Here is a 22,128-nt window from a genome sequence, read left to right as displayed (position 1 = left end):
TGGATCAAAGTTGAATGTTAGCACCACGATGGATGTTGACACTGCCTGAATCACTGATGCCTATCCTATGTGGGCCCATTGAAAGCAGTTTCTCCGCTGAGGGAAGCCCTGCTGTGAGTCCTCAGCTCTCAGCGAGAACATGGCAGTTCAGTTCATAGGGCTCAGTTTTGGTGAGCACCAACACTGGTACTCTGCCATGCTGGACTACAGTGAGAAGGGAAGCCAGGAAGTGAGAGAACAGAAACCTGCCCACAAAAGGATTAGCTGAATGGCCTGGTAAGGTTCAGAGTAAAGAAAAGAATAGGAAGGGGAGCTGTCTTCATAAAACTAGGCTCAACCTGCTGGGCTCAGCCTATGACACACCTATGATCAGAGTTGCCTACAACTGAGAAAGATGTCCTGGAAAGCACAGAGCCCCTGTTTGCTGGGTAGAGCCAAGCATAGGCTGCTCAAGCATTTGGAGGGGTGGGTGAGGAAGGCTTAGTCCTAGATCAGACTCTCCAGATGCAGAGCCTGAAATGGGGATTCAGATGCACACAGCTTATTGAGAGTGTCTTGTCAGGGAGTGAGGAAAACAGAGACAGCAAGTCTGTGTGAATACAGGTAAAGTCTAGCCCTAGTCCGACTCCACGGGGAGCTGTGGTAGCATGAACTAAACCATACTTATCCCACTTGAGGCATAGGGCCTCCCTTTTACATCTGTGTATCAGCCAGTCAATGGCTTGGGCTGCCCTACTGGGTATATCTTCCCGGGTAAGGAGGTTCCTCTCAGCCAAGAGCAGGTCTCTGGAGAAGGAGGCTACTGAGATGTAATTAGACTTCAACACACATGGCCTCCTGGAGAGGGGTGTACTCGCCTGGTGATCCTTGGTGGATAGCTTCTAACCAGTGATTTAAGAGGCTGGCCTTTGAGTGTTCCTTCCTATCGGGAAATGATTGATGACACCTGAGCTCTTGTACCTTATGTCTTGAGGTTGTTGTTTAAAAACTGCTCAAGACCATTTTTCTTCTTGGCTCCTATTGTGTCTCTGACAGCCAGAACTTGCAAACAATAACAACAACAACAACAACAACAAAACTCTTCCTGAAATTCTAAGAAGCTCCTACAACCATTACAAAGTCCAAGTCATGCAGGGATGGATCCAAGTTTCACGGGGCATGAAGTTTATTCTATTTTGGAAGCCCCCTTTATATGAAAGAATACAAAATTACTAATGCAAAATGCCTGCAGGCCCCTGGAAGGGCTCTGGGCACCGGGAGGGCCTTGAAGAACACTTGAGTGTAACTAGATATACCATAAATCTATGTCTGCCTGTATTAATTTTTGCCATATACATGTAATACTGTACTGTTATTTACTTTAAAAAATCAATTCATTTAAAGACAAATCTAACTCATCCCAAGTAATAATCATGGTGATATCATAATTGGATGTGGTAGTTAATATATTTTAAATAATTTTATAATGAATCCCTATGTTCAAAAAAGATTATTTATTTTTGGTCAGTCTAAAATCCAGTTACATTCAATCAAGGGCAGACGTTCCCCACCACCCCCACCTTGATAACTGGTGGTAGGAAAGAGTCCTGAAAGCTTCCTTCTCTGCCTTAGACCTATTCCAGGAAGGGAAGTGTCATCTGGAAGGAGGCCTAGTTCAGGGTCCCAAAGTAGGATCTTACTCAGGCCCAGCTTTTAAGGGACTTTAATAAGTCTGCTAATGCTTAGACTAGTCTCCGGGTGGTTGTAGCAGGGAACAAAGAAGATGTTATTACCATTCTCTTACTTGTGTTCAGAGAAGGGCAAACAGCTACTAAATGGTGAAATTGAACTTAACTCAGCCTTCAGATTTCAGAGCATAAATATTTTCACTACCTTCTGCTTTCTTACCACGTTCACTATCAGTTAGCTTTGATTTTAAGGTAAGAAATCTCCTGGCTACATCTTCTTGCTATGGCTCTGTAACTGCTAAAACAGGGATTCACTAAGAGGGATACTTTGAGCAGTTGGTCCCCCTATCCCTTAGTTTCCTCAACTGTAAAATGAGTATTCAATGTAAAAATCTATGGAAAAGCACTTCTTAGCACAATGCCTGGAATATAGTAAGTCTTTAATATATGCTAGCTTTCTAATGATTATTATGAACCACTAGAAATTATTTAAAATATTTTTTTTAAGTTTGGTTTACTAAGTTGCTAGGCCAAGATAAGACGTATTTATGAAAACAGCTACCTCCTTTTACAGGACAGATTATGAAGAAATAATATGTTAAATGCATGCAAAGCACTTTTCAATTATTAAATTGAATTATTTACTTGCTGTCAAGATTATATAACCATATTAATGTATATATTAGCATGAGCAATAAAGAGTGGCCATAAATAATTAAAAATTCATTATGCTCATCCAAATAGATGTATACAGTGCTTTAGCATTTGGGATTTATAATTGTGTGTATGTCTCTCTCTTTCTCTCTCTCATTAGAGTAATTCAGCAAGCACCTATTGTGCCTGGGAGAATAAGCATCATTAGCTGAGCCATTACTAGTGCTCTAAGTTAATGTAACTCTTTTTTTTTAGTCTTTATTTAAATTCCTATTAGTTAACATACAGTGTAATATTAGTTTCAGCTGTACAATACAGGGATTCAGCAATTCCATACATCCCCCTGTGCTCATCACAGTAAATTAATATAATTTTAACACCTGACAGAATACAGGTACTTAGTGAGGATCAGGATAGGAGTAAGGATAGGACCTGAACAATAGAGTTTGAAAGATGAAATTAGGATATCAGTTTAGAATCTATTGGAGGCTTTTAGAGTTCCTTACTTCATACAGATATGGGCTCTTCCATTTATTCCACTGGTCCAGCCCCTAAAAATTCTTCCCATTCTTTGGATTCATGATAGGAAATTTATCTAAAAGCTCTGATAAAATGCAAGAAGGAAAAATGAGTGCTGCCACTTCTACTGATCAGGTCTAGGTAGTTCTCATCCTCTTTGTCAGTCCTGGAGAACTGGTCAGCCTGTCCCACACCTGTCCTGCAGCATTTCTAGCCTGCAAAACTTCCAGGAAGCTCAGACCTCTGGGCCACATAGGTATAAAATACACTTGGGTCCACCTTAAAGGATGGAACACAGACAAGAATGGACTTTGTGGGCCTGAAGGTTCTGGAGACCATGTTCCTGGGTAGTGCAGAAACATCCTCCAAAAACATGTGGGAGAAGGATGAGCCAGCTCTAATCCTGATTTTCATCTTTCCAGGTCTCACTTTCCCAACATAGGCACTGAGAATGGGTGTATGTTGGCCCACAAGTCATTCAACCATTCTATTTAACCATCATGAGTGGGCATCTACAATGTACCAGGCAGATAGCAGATGTATTAAAATGCTGCCCTCTGCATCAAGACACTCACAAGACCACTGCTAAAATTGAGATTTGTGACCCATGCAATAGGAACATTTGGTAAGAAGTGTAAGTTCTTCCGAGGGAGACCAGAAGAACTTTACGAGGAAGGCAATCTGAGCTGAGCCTGGAAGGAGAAGTAGGCAGTGGAACGGGTTCCAGGCAGAGAGAAAAGCACGAGAAATGCCATATATAAGTGAGAGGTGATACGCTTTGGAGAAACTGCAAATCCAGTACTGCTATTTCTAGAGAGGGAGTATCCTGGGGAAAAGGAAGTATCCTGGGGAAGGGAAATTGAGGTTGGACAGAACAGATTATCTTGTAGGCCATGCAAACAAATTTAGGTTTGACTCTATGGGTCATGTTGAGGTACCACTGAATATTTCTTAATAGGAGAGTGATAATGTGGTGGGCCAATCAGGTGGGGGGTGGGGCTAGTACATATGTGAGACAAATATAAAGGGTCGAAGATATATACATGTGAGATCTATTTAAAGGGTACAGGATTTGATACATGCATGAGGTAGGAAGAGGAAAAAGTATCTGAGACAACATTCAGATTTCAGCTATGGGAAACTTGGGTAGAGGTGGTAAAATTTACCAAAATACAGCATCTAGAAAAATAGCAGGTGTAGTAGGAGAAACAAAACAGCTCACCTTTGGATGATCTGAGTTTGAGAAGTGGGTCCCCAAAGCTGAGAAGACCAAGATAGAGTTAGAGATACGAGTCTGGAGCTCAGACACACAGTCAGGAAGTAGAGACACTGTAGTGAGTGTGCAGCATGGCCAATGGATGAAATGGATGAAATCTGAGGTATAAAGCCAGAAGTTTCCTCTATACGAGCACTGCCCATACTGCCTGCAGCAACATTCTGGGACCAGCTCACACCATGTCCAATTAGTCCCCGAAATTAAGTTCTATGAAATGTGTAAAATGTGAAATAAATAAAAGGCTAGAGAGAATAAACATTATTTGACTCACATGGAAAGAAATTCTTCCTCATCGTAAGAGCCAGAAGGGACAAGACAATTAAAACTAAATGCTGCATCAGGAATGGAAACAGAAACAAAAAGGGTTTATGAATATCAGTTTATCAGAGCTGCCCTGGATTGCTTGGTTGTTGGTGGAGGGGACCTGTCAGGTCCCCACTACCTCCAACTGCAGAATAGTGATCCATGGGGATCATCACTGAAACCACTCAATTTCTTTCTAGCTCTAGGCTCATCAAAGGCACCTTTTGAAAAAGTAGTGTATTTTCCTTGGCCTTCACATTCCAAAACAGCAGGGAGTATTCCAGTTTCCCCACCAGGCACTAGCTCCCAGGGTGGAGCAGTATCCGGGCACCGTGGTTTACAGGAAACCACGCTCTGAATCCAATTAGGAGAAACAACCTATGGCCTAGGCCTCCCCTTGTGGCTGACTGAGTTTTTGTGCCTGCGAAAGATTTCTGAGCAACGTTCAGGCTAGCTAGTTTATCCATGACATTAGCAACAAATAGGCCCTCCGGACCAACAAATAAGGCTCTCTGGACTTGTCGTAAGTTGCAACATCTCAGAGTGCTGTTAGTATGAGGGAGAAGTGAAGAAAGAGATCACTGTGTGGATGGCACATGGAAGACTTCCTCTCTCCCTGACATCACAGACACTGATGATCAGGTGTGGTGATATATCCCAATGGGGTACCTCAGAACCCTTTCCAACGCAGCACCCCAAGCCTTCAGGTAGAGGTTACTCCAAACTGATTCTGTCAGTGAAAAAAGTGAAGCTTTTCAAAGGCTAAGTAACCTCTCCAAGGTCTTGCAGCTGGCCAGTGTCAGAGCTGGTGTTAAACATGGCTCTCCTTGACTGTCTCAACAGCATGTCAACACTCACCTTCTAATTCCAAGTTGGAAGGTCACTATGTTCTGTATTCTCCCAGAGCTTCCAGATGATCAACATGACAGGGAAGAGTGGAATATCCAAACAAGAACTCCGTTGTCTCAGTGAGATAAAACTGGCAATACTTTTTTATAGCAAAGGTTAAGGAGTTATAGTTCTCTGTGTTCATCTAATATTTGGTCAGGATTTTTGTTTGTGTGACCCAGTTCTGATTACAGGTCAACCATGTCTAACCCTTATGTGGGTGCACTGTTTTCTGCTGTATGTCCACTTCTACTTCTCCATGCTAACAGACTTATAAGAAGCCTAAGTCCTAGCAAGGCAAAAGTAGTTTCCCAGTGCTACCCAGGGCTCAGCCCAGAAATTGACTTTCTGACACCTTGCTCAGCCTATCTACCTGGTTAACCATTTGTCCCTGCTCTTCAACTGGTCTAGTTCCTTAAACTTGAAGAGGCTACTCTGATTAAAAAAAGTTAGAGTTCTTCTGACTGCACAGATAGCAAGCTAAGCACCCTAAGGTTAGGTGGTATTCAGATGGAGGTAAGATCACAACTGTATTTTACGGATAGGTAATTACAAGCTGTCAATCAGCAATGCTAAATGCAAGTTGAAACCTAAAGACCATAACTGATATGATTAAGGTAGGACTTTAGAAATGTCTTTGTAAGTCTGACCTATGAAGAAAAATCTTTTGGCTTGAAACTTTCTGCCATTAGACCCAAGTGGGTTAGACAAGAATATATTTGAGATAAATGAATCGGTTCCAACTTTTTCAAAACTGCATCAATATATTAAGATTCAACCCATCCACAAACACTATATGTGTGCCACAGTGCAAGGGGCTGTGACCAACTCTTAATGGCTGTTTCCTGAGACAGAAGTGTGCCTGATAATTTTCTGAACCTAATGAGGCATCTGTCTTTTGTAATATCCAACTTGCTTGTATATTACATTGTAAAAATGAAACCACAGACCCGCAAACTGACGCCCTATTACTTCCCCAAAGGAAGATGCTACAGAAACTTTAATCTTCCTCCATATGACACAGTTGTTGGAGTAGATGCTGACCACGGGCACGCAAGGTGCCTTGCTCGATGGTGACTAATCAATTTCCCAGAGGACTCTGTGGGGTAGTGAGCTCCGGAGGAAATAGATGGCAATGAATCACAGTGCTCAGGAGTGGAAAATGTAATGTGATTCCCATTAACTAAAAGAAAAGGTTGAGGGAGAAAAAAACAACTAAAAATTAAAACCACACACACACTCACACATCAGCAAATACCACGCTGAGCATGTCAGTATAACTTCTGCTTTTTCAAAGTCCAAAGAAGGCAGAAGAGGGCACATTTTCAAAACAAAGCCCAATACATCTACTTGGGGAAAAACGGAACTAGTATAGTGCATAAAGTACTTACATGAAAATAAATGGATTATTTTTAGTGAAGTTGGTATTTGTTATAAGAAAAAAGGAGCCAATATGTTATTTTTTATTCCATCACAAATAGTCCTTTAGATACCTTCTTTATTTTTTGTTGAATACTATAAAACTCTAAAATGTTAACTTTTGCTTAGAGCATACTTTATCTCTGTAGATAAAATTCCTACCTCATTACTATAAGCATTCTCTGGAGTAGCATCATTCAATTTTTCAGTAATGAGTTACCTAGGAATACAAAATAAGGGAGTAGAAGTTGGGCTCCTTAAGAATCCAATCAATAAGCAAGTAAAAAAAATAAACAAACAAAAAACAAGCCTTGAAGCTGTTGAAATCAATCACTTTGAAACAATGGAAATTATTAGAAACAATGAGTAGGGCCATAGAGCTTTGATTTAACATACAAGCCAATGACTAATCCATGCGGGCACAAATTTTGAGTTTCTTTGTTGGTGCTTAACTGGATAAGTATGCATCTGAATTGGTTAGTTACAAGAAAACATGACCAAGTTTACAAAACATAAAATGGAGATCATATTTGGATAAGATTTGGTTTATTCCAGCACCAGAGATGGCCAAATAGATTTTGAAATAGACTTTGAAATCTGGCATGAGCCAGAAACTGAACAACTTGACAGTATGAGGCAGGAAGATGTGGGGTAAGGGTCTTGAGTGGGGGTGTTGTGTGACCCCACTAGTTATTTGTTATGATCTAAGTGGTGGTATTACTAAATAAAATGTCACCTCTTTCGGAAAGTGGCACCAATCAGTGAAAAGGAGCACCAAGGTGGGAGAAGGGCAGAGGGCAGGAAGGATCACCCCTCACATACCATACACACAGGCATCTGTTCTGGGGAGCTGGGCCTCCAGGAAATAGCCTGGGTCATGCCTTCAAATGCGTTATTGTTGTCTGAATTTTCCAAGTTTGGGAGTTTTCTTGGGCCAAGCTAACTAAGTGGCTGAAATCTCCACTTTATGTTTTGTTGTGTGAACTCCTAGAAACACCTTTGTGCTCCCATTTGCCAGTAAAAACAAAACAAAACGAGGTCAGAAACAGCATTTTGGGCTCAGATGTTTTGGTCCCTGCATCTTTCATTTAATGCTATCATTGTTTACTTTGATCTAACTAGTAGCAAAATTTACAATTTACCAAGACTCGAAGGGATTATTAATCATTTCAAATTACCAATCAGGAAAGCATTTTATAAACACTCCTGGTTTTTTGTAATTTGTTTATCTTGTATTTCCAAATATCAAAATTCCTAACATATTAAGAAACCATGCCCCCAGATAATAAAGACTATGTTTTATTTTCCAGTTGATTTTTTTCAATATTTTTGGTTAAAAACTAGGATACAACCAAGTGATCCGATTAACCAAGTAAACATTCAAATCTACTATTTTACTGTAAATTTAGAATAACCTTTTTATTACAAAAGCAATACAAGTTTATAGGAAAATTTGAAAATAAATTCTAAAATGAATAAATAAATAGATTTAAACAATTAGATCTATTAATCCTCTGTAGTCCATCCTTCCAGAATTTTCATGACTCCATCTGTCTCTACCTCCTCACTGTATTTTGTTTCATTTTGTAATGTTTAGTATAACCTGGAATATGTTGTGTATTTACTTGCTTATATATTGTCTAATTCTCCCAGGAGTGTGAGAATCTCAGAGCGGAGGACTTTGTCACACTGGTTCACTACCAACACCCACTGGCCTCACAAAGTGTCTGATGCATTGTAGGATTCCCTAAAGATTCGATGAATGAATGAAAGAATGAATAATTGGTACGCATTAAATATTTGAAAACCCGAAAGCCATTAAGTCAAGATGGCATGCGGACCGCAGCATCTCTGTTCCATCTCATTGTTCTTTATACTCCATCTGCTATTAGGTAACTAGCCTATTCATTTCTGCTTGAACTTTGTAAATTTAGCTACAGGCATATATTTAGTTTACTTTCGTTATATGAGAAAATGTAGAAGAAGTAGCAGATTTGGCAGGAAGTGAAAGAGAGGCAACTCCACAGACCCGCTGATGTGCACAGTGTCAACGCGGAGAAGATGTGAATGGGGGCGCCACTGGGGAACACGCTGGCGCCCTGAAGCAAGTGCCTGTGCCCATGGGCGAACCAGCTCGGCTCACTCCTCTGTTCCCCAGGTCTGAATCTATCTACATTGGCAGTAGGACACACAGCAAGTGCCTGACCTTACCATATGCGGAGGGAAAAGGCTGAGGAAGATGACCTCTGCAGGGACTGAAAAAAGAAAGATTATAACGAGCCCTTTCATGTTTTGCTTTATCCAACATCTGGACATTTTTTAAATCACCAATTTCCCATTCACAGAGAAAGTAGTTGAGGAAGTATATTTTGATTTAATAAAGATCCACTGTGTCCTAGGGGCGCCTGGGTGGCTCAGTCAGTTAAGCGTCGGACTTGGCCTGAGGTCATGATCTAGGGGTCGGTGAGTTCGAGCCCCGCGTCGGGCTGACAGCTCAGAGCCTGGAGCCTGTTTCAGATTCTGTGTCTCCCTCTCTCTGACCCTCCCCCGTTCATGCTCTGTCTCTCTCTGTCTCAAAAAAAATAAACATTTAAACAAATTTTCAAAAATAAAAAATAAAAAAAATAAAGATCCACTGTGTCCTTACCAGACAATGACACTTCTTGGCAAAAGATCAAAAATCTGATCTCGCCCTTCCTTTTATTTCTTTTACTGAGGATGTAACACCACGAGACAATGCCTGAGTGTACCATTCTGACGGGGCATGGGGACAATGATGGGGGCAGGGATTTTTTTTTTTTAACTTTCTCTTTGGAAATAATTTTGACCTTACAGCAAAAAATTACAACAGTCCAGAACCCTTCTTAATCGATAAGAAAACAAAGAAAAATGAGAAAAGATTTGAATGACATTTCCTCAGAGAAGATATATGAATGGCAAATAAAGTATGGCAAATAAAGTTTCATTAGGAAACGATAAAACACCATTACACTTCTATCAGAATGACTAACCTCGGGGCACTTGGGTGGCTCAGTTGCTTAAGCATCTAACTTCGGCTCAGATCATGATCTCACAGTTTGTGAGTACCAGCCCCACATTGGGCTCTCTGCTGTCAGCACAGAACCTGCTTCAGATCCTCTGCCCTTCTGTCTGCCCCTCCCCCAGACTCTCTCTCTTTCATTCTCAAAAATAAATAAATATTACAATTTTTTAATAAAAAAAAAATGACTAACCTCAGAAAAATGGACAATACCAGTTGTTGGTAAGGATATAGAAAAACTGGATCCCTCATACATTGTGGGAATGCAATAAAATGATACAGTCTCTTTGGAAAACAGTTTGGCAGTTTCTTAAAAAACTAAACATATTCTTACCATATAACCCAGAAATTTCACTGGTTAAGTACCTACCCAAGAGAAATTAAAATATATGTCCACATAAAGACTGCATGTGGATGTTCATTACTGCATTATTCGCAATAATAAAACAAAAAACAAACCAAATTTCTATCAACTGTAGAATGGATAAACAAAAAGGTGATATATCCATACAATGAAATACTATTCCACAGTAAAAAAGGGAACAAACTATTGACATATGCTATGATGTAAATAATTTTAATAACATACGCTAAGTAGTCAGACACAAAGTCCAAATATTATATGGTTCCATTTACATGAAATTTCTAGAAAATTGTATGTATTTACCCAAACACTCTATATTTGTAGACTTAAAATGGGTGAATTTTATGACATGTAAATTATAAACCAATGTTTTCATGAAAGCATATTCTAGGGGCACCTGGGTGGCTTAGTCAGTTAAGCATCCAACTCTTGATTTTGGTTCAGGTCATGATCTTGCAGTTGTGGGAACTGATCCCCATGTTGGGCTCCGTGCTGAGCATGGAGTCTGCTTCGGATTCTCTCTCTCTCCCTCTGCCCCTCTCCCCCACTCTAGCTTTCTCTCTCTGTCAAATTAAAAAACAAAAAAAGGTAGCATATTCTACACATATTGTTCTGCACTGTGCTTTTTTTCTAGCCAAAACTATAACTTGAATAGAGTTTCATGTCAGCACATTAACTCTCCCTCTTTTGGTAATGGTTGTATAGTGTTTCATTGTATGTCTGTGCCAAATGTAAATAAATTAAATAACCATCCAAACGAATGCTCACCATTCAGTCTAAAGGCCTTCACGGTATTTAGCCTCTGCTGTGCTCAGTTTCAAAAGCTACAAATTCCTTCCTTCCATTCCCCCAAATCTCTGGAGTGCCCTATAGCAGATGCTAATAGCGCCTCACCATGTCGCCTCAGCACCTACCACTTCCACAGCTGTCTAGGGTTTTCACAGCAAGTACCAGTGGCACTCTTTCTGAAGACTGACAGCAGCAGGCTTGACTCACCCATGAGTGGACCAGAAGACCAGTGAGTCACTGGCCCTTGAAATGTTTCTCACCAGTGATGGATGGGAATTGGTGAATAAAATACCCCAGCAACTTCACTCCTTTGTGAAGCAACTCTGAGTTGAGGTCAAATACTCTCCCAGAGCTCGCCTGCAGGATGGAGCCCCACTTGCCCACAGTGGTAATCTGCCCATTAACACAACCGCTTTCCCTTCCCTGTCTCAATTACCCACCCCCACCATCCTTCCCACCAAGAAGTGACACTTAGTAATTGGCTCACACATCTGACACTTTCTGCTCCACCCTTGTGCATTTATAAAAACAGAAACAAACCACTAAGTTCACAGGCATTTTGATTTAGTATTAATGAAGCATATGATTTCATGAGCTAATTAGAATGCTCTATTGGGACAAAGAAGGTGCCATCGTCAAGACGTTAGCATCAAGGTCTGTGCTCACTTGATTGCTCGGCTGCTACATGGACACAGTAAAAATAACTTATGAGCATTTGCAAAGACGTTTAATCGTTCAAGGCTTAGGTTTTTTTTTCAGCAGACCTCCTTTACAGGGCCAAGAACACAACAGTCAAGCCACCCTGAGCATATGCTTTACGACTTACAACTCACAAAAAGCATAAAACGGCAAGTCTTTTCCATGCTAACTTGGAAAAAGTCCTGCAAATTTATGGCTGCAAATTCCAACCAACATAAAAGCTCTGCCTCCTCTCCTTCCAGCCAAGCTGCAGTCGTGCCAGATGAGAGAGCCAAGGCACTGAGAAAAGCAGAGAAATGAGATTTTTACAGGATTCAATCCTTCTCCTGAAATGCAGGAAAATACACCCATCAATATAATTGACAATTTATTCATTCCACTTGCTGCTCTTATCTCATTCTGACAAGCTTGAGCAACTGGCAGGGGCAGATGCCATTTAGGCAGCTGCCCAGGTGGTAACAAGTTGTCACGGTGGGACGGCAGAGCTCAACAGCTCCAGACACTTTGTGAGTCCACACTGAGACTTCATCATAGAAGATAAGGCAACAATCTCCAGCTGAGGTCTGAGACAGCAAAGAGGTTTCTGGAACCTGAGGGTGTGCAGTTTTAAAGAATCATTTCATCTCCCATTAATTAGAAATTAGAATATTGTTAAAGATTTGGGACTTTGCCCAAAGTGATAACGAAAACTGGCATTGGTAAAACTTTTAAATTTCACATTGTATTTGCACAGTTTAGCAGCTGACAGAGGAAACACAGTAGAGTGCCTTACTGATTCTAAGCCACGGCCAGTAGCAGAAGCTTCTCCAGTAAAAGCAGAATATACCTCTCTGCCTCTGACCTTGGGTTTGGCTGTGTGACTTGCTTTAGTCAATAAGGTAATATAGAAAGGTCTATTAAGAGGCCTCTTGGGTTTCCACCTGCACCCCTATGCTTCTGTCACGGTCACACACAGAGTTTCCATTGAGTACCAGCTGCCCACAAGCCTGACATAGAATATGCTCAGGTGCACCAGGCCTGAGCCTAGACCTCAGCCAAGAGAGGCCAAGCCCAGCTGGACCTATGCCAGAAGCAGAGCCACCCAGCTAAGCTCAACCCAGATCAGCCAAACCCCAGCCAACTTTCAGTTGTATGAGCTAAATAAATGCTTAGTATGAATTTTCCACTGAGGTTGGGGGCGGTATGCTGCACTGTGACTGGGACAGCTAATGCGGAGAATACAGGGGAAGTATAGGAAGCCAAGGGGAGTAATGCACAATAGCTTTTCCTGGTTTCCTTCCCTGGACAAATGGGTGGCAACACAGGATAGAGTGATGAAGTTCACAACTACTTTAAAAAGATCACCATGATTTCTCCAAGAATACCCCAGCTTCCATGTCCTTTGGTGGGATGATTCGAAGATCTATCCTACACTGTCTCCCACAGATCCCCAGCGGGATTGGGCCCCAGTTTCTCAGTGTCACCCACTCATGGTCCATCTTGATGGCCTTACCCCTTCTCAATTCCACCCCTCTCCTTCCCTGTCTGAGCATCAATGCCCATATAAATATTTGCACATGATTCTTTTTTATATATAATTTTTTAAATGTTTATTTTTGAGAGAGAAAGAGAGACAGTGTGAGCAGGGGAGGGGCGGGGTGGGGGGGAAAGAGAGAATCTGAATCAGGCTCCAGGCTCCCAGATGGCAGTACAGAGCCTGATGCGGGGTTTGAACTCACGAACCATGAGATCATGACCTGAGCCATGCTTAATGGACTGAGCCACCCAGGTGCCCCAGCACATGAATTCTTGACTCAAGCTAAGACACGGCACATTTTTACAAATAAAAACTAACATTCATCGAGCACTTGAATGTCCCAGAGACCATGATACACAGATGACTTCACTGCTTTCAGTTTTCTCCTCTGTAAAGTGGGGACAAAAACAGTGCCTCTCTACCTCTCAGGACTGTGTGAGGAAAGAATGTGTTACGTGCCTAGAACAGGACATGACTCACAGCAAGCCATAAAGAAATGTTACTATTTTCAAGCAAGACTCACTTATCTTTATTACTACCGGGCTTCTAAGCTGCATCTGCATGTTGGAAAGAACCGGGAGGACTGAGGAAAATACCTAGGAAAAAAGAATGAAAAGAAGAGATAAATTCTTCACAAACCACTTTAAATTTCTCAGCCAGCTGATGGCAGCATGAGCCTTTAAACGGTGAGCAGGGAGAGCAACAGAAAGAATGAAGCATTCTCCACTGATTATATGTAATTAGTGAGACTGTCACATGGAGGAGAAACCCAAGAATCAGAGAAGATACAAGAGTCCAGGGGAAGACACCAGTCAGGTTGTGCTCTCGGTGTGCATGGCTAAGGCATGGGAGGCATTTCCAGAGGAACTATTTAGGATGGGCCCAGTAGTAGACTGAGGATTTTGGTCTGGTGAGCAGAGACCTAGATTTGTTCTAGACCCTTCCAAAGCACCCTCTAGGTGCCATGAAATAGGGCACTCAAGCCCAGCCCCTAGGGCCTCAGGACTCAGCTGGGGGGGGGGGAGGGGGGGTGGAAGGAGATGGATCACCCAGGTAGGATTGAAAATTACCCACTCCTGCTTACCCAGGGGAAGGCGGGGGTCATCCCAAAGATAGCTGCTTACTTGCTCCTTGACAAATTCTCCTCTGGTGATGCCATCCCACCAGCCCTGCCCTTCTGTAGCATGCTCCTCAGACCTGGATCCAAATGAAGGCCAGGCCAAGGGAAGAGAAGGGAGTAAGCCCCATGTTCTCTGATCACACCTGCATGGGGGCCACCATTTCTGTCAAACCTTCAGGCCACATTGGCATCACAGGATTCAGCCAAGTGTGCTGGAGAAGCCATTGCACAGCCCGGATTTGAACCCAGCCTTTGCCACTGCTCAACTGTGATTAAGGGCAAGCTACTTGACCTCTTAGCACTCAGTATCCCAATCTGTAAAGCAAGGATAATAATGAGCCCACCCTTATAGAGCTATTATGATGATGAAATATGACAATAAATGTTGTGGTAGTTTCAAGGGGCCAAGTGTTCATAAGCTGAAGCCTTCCTGAAATCCCATGGGAACAAAGCGATTAGGCAGACAGATCATTTGACCCTTCTTCTTCCTCTGAGGAGCCCTGCTGGCTCCCCCAAGTTAGATGTGAGAGTCACACCTTCATCACCTGCCACCCCCAGCTGGCAATGGGGGAGAAGAGAACAGCAAAAAAAAAAGAAAGTCTTTACTACCAACTATTCTCCCTGTGCTCTACTATGCCCGTCCCATCTCAATCCCCCTTTTACAGAGTTAGGCAGGAGGGGAATGGACAGAATGGCCCATGGCTCTTCTATTCTCTCCCCATCTCGGCTTCTTCTTGCTGTCCTCTCTTCTCAGCCTAGTTCCATTTTTCTCGTAAATTATCAAACATACACGTGGGTTCCGTTCTACCATTCTCTATCGTAATGCTGTTAATACCCGCAGTACAATATTAGCATTTCACGTGGTATTGTGGGTTGCAAAGACAGCCACAGTTCTCCACCCTTCCTATAGGCCTGCTCTTTGCAAGACAGCTTTGCAGTTCCTCCCACCAATGGCTACAGTCTAGTTCTCTCTTCTTGAACCTGGATTGGCCTGTGACCTGCTTTGGCCAAAAAAATCTGGCAGATGCATACTGTGTCATTTCAAGCCCCAGACTCAAGAAGCCACGCATGCTCACTCTCTCGGAGCCCTAACCTGTGGGAGGATGAGAGACATGCAGAGCAGAGGGGAGCCATCCCAGGGGAGGCCACCATCACCAACCTGGCAGCTGACTGAAGATGCTCATGTCAGCCCAGCTGAGCTAGCCAGACCAGCAGAACCCCACCTCAGCTGTCAACCTGCAGAGTCCCAAACTAAAAAAAAAAAAAAAAAAGCTACTATTTTAAGCTACTACATCTTGGGGCTGTTTGTTAAACATTTTTAATGTTTATTTAGTTTTGAGAGAGAGCACATGATCTGGGAAGGAGCAGAGAGAGAGAGAGAAGAGGATCTGAAGCAGGCTCTGCACTGTCAGCACAGAGCCTGATGTGGGGCTCGAACCCATGAACCATAAGATCATGACCTGAGCTTAAACCAGGAGTCAGATGCTTAACCGACTGAGCCACCCAGGCACCCCTCGGGGTGGTTTTTTCAGGCAGCAAAAGTTAACTGATGGATTAGGCAATAAAAAATACAATTAAAGAATTAAACTTGTCTAACATTTTACATGCATTTATTTATCCTTCATCATAATAAAAAAAACCCTCCTATTTTGGTCCTGCTGCCACCTCCATTATTATTGGAGGTCTGCACCTACTAAGCGTAGGGTAAAATGGTGCACATTCTGGACACTGTAGAGATAAGATTTATTCATAGTTGTCAAGCAGCTGCAGTTGTATGTGTATGACCAGATATAAGGTGAAAGACACAAGTGCCACCATCCCAATGGGCTTCCTCACAAAATGGTGGCTGGTCTCAAAGCAAGCGTTCCTAGAGAATGAGTGAGCCAGGTGCAAGCCACGTCATCTTTGATCATCTGGCTTTGAAGTCACTCAGTGTCACTCCCACCACCCTCTCTCTGTCACTGAGTTCCATCCAGACTCCAGGAGAAGGAAAGTAGACTTCTGTGCCTGAGGGAGCATGGCAAGGTTCTAAGCAATATTGTTGTGGCCATTTTGGGGAAATACGATCTGCCAGTGACATATGCTGACATCTCTCTGATGCTAACTCTCTGTCATATGGAAACCTAAGATACTATGAAAAAAAAAATAGATGAAAAGCAGGGATAGGAAGGGATAGGAAGAGAGGTTGTGGGAAATGTATGAGAAAGGAAGAGAGAGAGCAGAGTAAGGCTTTTATGCTGGGATGGAGCTCCACCATCGCGATGTACTCTCAGTGAGTAACCAGCTTCTTTGTGCTCCCTGGTGGCCCATTTCTAAAATGACAACAACTGTACCTGGCTCATGGTGGTATTGTGAGAATTAAAAGGATTAATCCATTAAAGTGCTTAGAGCCTTGCCTGGCATGTATTTTGTGCTCTCATAAACTGAGTGGCTACATTTTATGTTCTCCTCAACCACCTTGGTGTTGGTTTGGCCCTGTGGCCAATGCATCATACACCGAATCCCTAAGATACCTGGAAACAGGTAAGCAGCTGCCCCTGTCAGAGAAGTCACACCCATACCAGCATATCAGAGCTAGAACACACAACCTCTCCAACTGCATTGTAGAACCTCGGAAGCCAGAAACATCCCTGGGGTGCCATGCACTGGGTTTTATAATCTCGATATTACATACCCTTCACATCAGCATGCCTCTGTCTTCCTCTTCAGTTCAACCCCAGCCTCCCCAACATCCCGAAGGGCTTGCACATTTTATCTCTTCCAGTAGAAGTTCAGAAGTCCGGATCTCTTATCTCCATCTACAACACACAGAACTGACCATTTAGAGCGTTGGAAGCATTAAAAAAATACCATGAAAAACTGCACAGAGGATTTGCCTCACTGGTTCTGGAAGGATGCACTCATAGCTGGGAGCCCAGAAAATGGCTTTTCCTTCCTTTTCTGACACTCAGTCCTACTCCTGGGCCTAAAGAAGGACTTTCTGGTGCACCTGGGTGGCTCAGTCAGTGAAGCATAGACTCTCGATTTCAGCTCAGGTCATGATCTCATGGTTCATAGAATCTGTGTCAGGATCTGTGCTGACAGTGCAGAGCCTGCTTGGGATTCTCTCTCTCCCTCTATTTCTGCCCCTCTGCTGCTCACATTCTCTCTCTCCCCGGTCTCTAAATAAACATTAAAAAAAGGACTTTACCAGAATGTTCTTTAAATCCCTATGCCAATGCTAGAACTCCAAAATACTCTCACTTTAAAAAATGGAGCTAATTACCAACCAAGCTGTCTTCTCCTTCAGTTAAGTGTCATTTTGTTTTCTATTATCCCTTGCATCATATCAGCTTATACAGAGTCATGCAATCTTCCAGTCTGAGACTTTGAAGATGGGACCTGCCCGAATATGAAATTCCAAATTATCTCCATATCTCATTTTTTGTATCAATGCCTTAATCTTTCCAAAATCACCCAAGCACACAAATGTAGTCAAACTGCTCACAAACAAACAGAAACAAAACACAAATATTAGATCAAAGCTCAAGTCCCTTTGACCATCACCACTAACAACTAGAGCCCACATGCTCAACAGGGGTAGACACTGTTATAGTTTGGGATCAAATCTTTCCAGATCACTTCTGTGCATTCAAAGATTTAATCTCTCTCTCTCTCTCTCTTTCTCTCTCTCTCCCACACACATACGTACACATATATATTTCTTTTCTAAATAAATGTTCATTGTGTGTCATCCTACATTCACTTATTCCATGCTCCAGATGTCCTATAAAACCCCCTACATCAGTATAAGAAGACTCTTTCTCTCTCTTTTTGTTTTTTACACTTTGATAATATTTCATAGTTTCAGCTTCTCCATCAGGCTGTGTAACTGGACAGACTCCCTTGCCAGCACGTCCTCCAGGACACTCCTGTGCAGATGCCACATGCATGTCTTCGTTCTCTGGATGTGAGTTAGGCTCTAGCCCGGAACAGCCTCCCTGACCCTCTTCTCACACTTGAGAAGTTTCAGCTCTCAGGCCTCAGGGCAACACATTTGATCTTGAATCCCAGCTGTGTTTCTCAGGCAATTCACTTAACTTGGGTTCCTTCTATGTAAAGTGGGGTGACTGGAATAGCACCTACTTCAAAGGGGTGTGCTTGTAAAGTAATCCATGGAAAGCACTGGCCCATTGCAGGTTACTTAGTGAATGCTCAATAAATGTTTGCTGCTACCATTACCAATATCAATGGTCGTCATCATGTTTTTTGGGTAACAATTTAAATCTCACTTTCTTTTTTAATTCAGGTTTTCCCCTGACTCTTATTTCACACTTAGATAAGATTATTGATAAATAGTCCCAATAAGTTTTAAGGGCCATTCACATCACATCACAATGTCTCCTAATCTTTGCTAATAGATATACAAGAAATAGGGAGTTAATTTACTGACCCACTGTACTCACAGTGAGCCACACAGTCACACACAGCAAAGGAAGCCAGTGAGTTAAAAAAGGTTATCCTTATAAGGGACAGAAATTCAAGTGCTTCCTCCATTATATTATTTATATTATAATATTAAGTATGTAAACATAAAATAACTAGATATAAATACCTGATTATCATGATTCTACATAATTATAAAACCCATATACAATTATAAGTCATGTAAGAACAAGAATGTAAACCAATACAATTAAAAGTAACAAGATTAATTTAATGTTAATTTGATGATGTCGTTTTGCTAAAACTCACCCTTTCTAACATGAATACAGCAGAGATTCATCTTCTGCTAACATAAGACTAACATAAGAGAATAAATCAACTTGCCTTAAAATTTTAAAAGAAAAATTGTAATAAGAGACAAAGAAGGATACTATAGAATCATAAAAGGAACAATCCAACAAGAAGATATAGCAATTGTAAACATACACCCAACATGGAAGCTCTCAAATATAGAAAACTGTTAATAACAAACTAACAAAATAACAAAGGAAGTAATTAATAGTAATACAATAATAGTAAGGGACTTTAACACCCCACTTACATCAATGGATAGATCATCCGAACAGAAAATCAACAAGGAAACAGTGGCTTTGAATGACACATTGGACCAAATGGATTTAACAGATATATTCAGAACATTCAATCCTACAACAGTAGTATATACACATTTTTTCAAGTAGGCATGGAACATTCTCCAGGATAAATCATATATTAAGCCACAAAATAAGTCTTAAAAAATTTAAAAAGATAAAAGTCATACTATGCATCTTTTCTGACCACAATGCTATGAAACTAGAAATTTCATATGAAACTATGAGAGAAAAAATCAAAAAAGAGCACAAATACATGGAGTTTAAATTTCAGGCTACTAACCAATGAATGAATGGGTCAACCAAGAAATCAGAGAAGACACAAAAATATTCATGGAGACAAATGAAAACAAAATAATCCAAAATCTTTGGGGTTCAGCAAGAGCTGTTTGAACAAGGAAATTTACAGCAATACAGGTCTACCTCAAGAAGCAAGAGAAGTCAACCCAACCTTAAACCTAAAGGAGCTAGAAAAACAACAAACAAAACCTAAAACCAGCAGAAGGAAGGAAATAATAAAGATTAGAGCAGAGATACATGAAACAGAAACAAACAAACAAACAAACAAAATCAATGAAACCAGAAGCTGGCTCTTTGAAAAGATCAGCAAAATTGAAACAAAATTGAAAAACCTTTAGCCTCATTTATAAAAACAGAGAGACAGAGAGAGAGAGAGAGAGAGAGGATTCAAATAAATAAGGACTCAAATAAATAAAATGAGAAATGAAAAAGAGAAAGAACAACCAACACCACAGAAATGCAAAGGATTATAAGAGAATATTATAAAAAATTATATGCCAACAAATTGGACAACCTGGAAGAAATGGATAAATTCATAGAAACATATAACCTCCCAAAAGTGAATCAGGAAGAAATATAAAATTTTAACAGACTGATTACCAGCAATGATGTTAAATCAGTAATCAAGAAACTCACAACAAATCAAAGTCCAGGACCAGATGGTTTCAAAAGGGAACCCAACATTTAAAGAAGAGTTAATACCTATCCTTCTCAAACTATTCCAAAAAATAGAAAAGAAAGGAAAACTTCCACATTTATTCTATGAGGCCAGCATTACCCTGATATCAAAACCAGATGAAGACACCACTAAAAAAGAAAACTACAACTCAATATCCCTGATGAACATAGATGCAAAAATTCTCAATAAAATACTAGCAAACTGAATTCAACACTATGTTAAAAAAAAATCATTCACTACAATCAAGTGGGATTTATTCCCAGTTGCAAAGATGGTTCAGTATTTGGAAATCAATCAAGGTGATACATTGCATCATTAAGAGAAAAAAAAAAGCCATTTGATCATTTCAATAGGTGCAGAGAAAGCATTTGACAAAGTATAACATCCATTCATGATAAAGACCCTCAACACTCAACAAAGTAGGTTTAGAGGTAACACACCTCAACATAATAAAGGTCATTTATGAGAAACCCACAGCTAACATCATAGTTGATGGTGAAAAACTGAGAGCTTTTCCCCAATAGTCAGGAACAAGATGTCCACTCCCACCGCTGTTATTCAACATAGTATTGAAAGTCCTATGGGGCGCCTGGGTGGTGCAGTTGGTTAAGCGTCCGACTTCAGCCAGGTCACGATCTCGTGGTCCGTGAGTTCGAGCCCCGCGTCAGGCTCTGGGCTGATGGCTCACAGCCTGGAGCCTGTTTCCGATTCTGTGTCTCCCTCTCTCTCTGCCCCTCCCCCGTTCATGCTCTGTCTCTCTCTGTCCCAAAAATAAATAAACGTTGAAAAAAAAAATTTAATAAAAAAAAAAAAAAAAAAAAGAAAGTCCTAGCCACAGCAATCAGACGAGAAGAAGGAATAAAAGGCATCCAAATTGGTAAGGAAGAAGTAAAGTTTTCACTATTTTCAGATGACATGACACTATATATAGAAAAGTCTGAAGACTCCACCAAAAAACTACTAGAACTGATAAATGAATTCAGTAAGGTTGCAGGGTACAAAATCAATGTATAGAAATCCGTCACATTTCTATACACTAATAATGAAGCAACAGAAAGAGAAATTAAGAAAACAACCCCATTTACAATTACATCAAAAATAATAAAATACCTAGGACTAAACTTAATCAAGGAGGTATTTAATCAAGACTTGTACTCTGTAAGAAATTGAAGATGACACAAAGAAATAGAAAAATATTCCATACTGATGGACTGGAAAAACAAATATTGTTAAAATGTCCATACTACCCAAAACAATCTATAGATTTAATGCAATCTGTATCAAAATACCCACAACATTTTTTCACAGAACTGGAAAAAACAATCCTGAAATTTGTATGGAACCACAAAAGACACAAAATAGCCAAAGCAGTCTTGAAAAAGAAAAATAAAGCTGGAGGTATCACAATTCCAGATTTCAAGCTATACTATAAAGCTGTAGTAATCAAAACAGTATGGTACTGGAGTGAAACCAGACACATAGATCCATGGAATAGGATAGAAATCCCAGAAATAAACCCATATATATATGGTCACTTAATCTCTGACAGAGGCAAGAATATGCAAAGGGAAAAAGTCACTTCAACAAATGGTGTTAGGAAAACTTGACAACTACATGCAAAAGAATGAAACTGGACCACTTTCTTACACTATACACAAAAATAAATTCAAAATGTATTAAAGACTTAAGTGTGAGACTTGAAACCATAAGTATCTTAGAAGAGATCATACGCAGCAACTTCTCTGACATAGGCCATAGCAACTTTTTTTCTAGATAGGTCTCTTGAAGCCAGGGAAACAAAAGCAAACATAAACATTTGG

At 40.9% G+C, this 22,128-nt stretch overlaps 1 protein-coding gene across 1 annotated transcript in view; it reads right to left on the bottom strand.

Moving 5' to 3' along the window:
- RIN2 (Ras and Rab interactor 2) overlaps nucleotides 1-22,128 on the bottom strand; it is a 224,551-nt gene that overhangs the window by 161,347 nt on the left and 41,076 nt on the right. The window contains exon 2 of the mRNA XM_043602977.1: nucleotides 16,929-17,052. The gene's annotated coding sequence lies outside the window, so the exon portion shown is untranslated. The remainder of the gene's footprint in view (nucleotides 1-16,928; nucleotides 17,053-22,128) is intronic.

The sequence above is a fragment of the Prionailurus bengalensis genome, chromosome A3 (genome assembly GCF_016509475.1).
Source record: "Prionailurus bengalensis isolate Pbe53 chromosome A3, Fcat_Pben_1.1_paternal_pri, whole genome shotgun sequence".
NCBI lineage: Eukaryota > Metazoa > Chordata > Mammalia > Carnivora > Felidae > Prionailurus > Prionailurus bengalensis.
Note: the sequence above shows the minus strand (reverse complement) of the source record. Positions and strands in the feature narration are given on the sequence as shown.